Source organism: Buceros rhinoceros, unplaced genomic scaffold (genome assembly GCF_000710305.1).
Source record: "Buceros rhinoceros silvestris isolate BGI_N320 unplaced genomic scaffold, ASM71030v1 scaffold25802, whole genome shotgun sequence".
Classification (NCBI taxonomy): Eukaryota; Metazoa; Chordata; class Aves; order Bucerotiformes; family Bucerotidae; genus Buceros; species Buceros rhinoceros.
Window position 1 is genome coordinate 18,685 of NW_010398733.1, and position 420 is coordinate 19,104.

Consider the following 420-nt stretch of genomic DNA (forward strand, 5'->3'; position numbering starts at 1 on the left):
TTCTCTCTGCTCTGTCGCTCCCTCTGGCAGTGGAACCATCCCCCTTGTCCTGTCCCCACAGCCCCTGCTGACCAGCCCCTGCCCAGCTTTCGGACACCCCTTGCAGCACTGACAGGCTGTGCTCAGGTCTCCCCGCAGCCTCCTCTGCTCCAGGCTGAACCCCCCCAGCTCTCTGCCCTCTCCTCCCAGCAGAGGGTTCCACTTTCAACATGTACTGACCTGCTGCAGGTTTCAGCCCTGCCTGACAGGTCAGGGCTTTGCTTACTCTAAAGCCACGACATCTCTGCAGTGCTGAGTGAGAGGCAGGAGAATCGCATGTGGCTCCTGTTCCCTTGACAGAAGCATTTTCTGCTGGCTTTTGCCCCGCGGTGTGGCAGGGACCTCCCATCCCTAAGCAGCTGCCCGACAGGAATTAATCTT

At 59.5% G+C, this 420-nt stretch overlaps 1 protein-coding gene across 1 annotated transcript in view; it reads left to right on the forward strand.

Moving 5' to 3' along the window:
• Positions 1 to 420, forward strand: part of DLGAP5 (discs, large (Drosophila) homolog-associated protein 5) — a 17,269-nt gene that overhangs the window by 16,396 nt on the left and 453 nt on the right. The window lies entirely within an intron of this gene.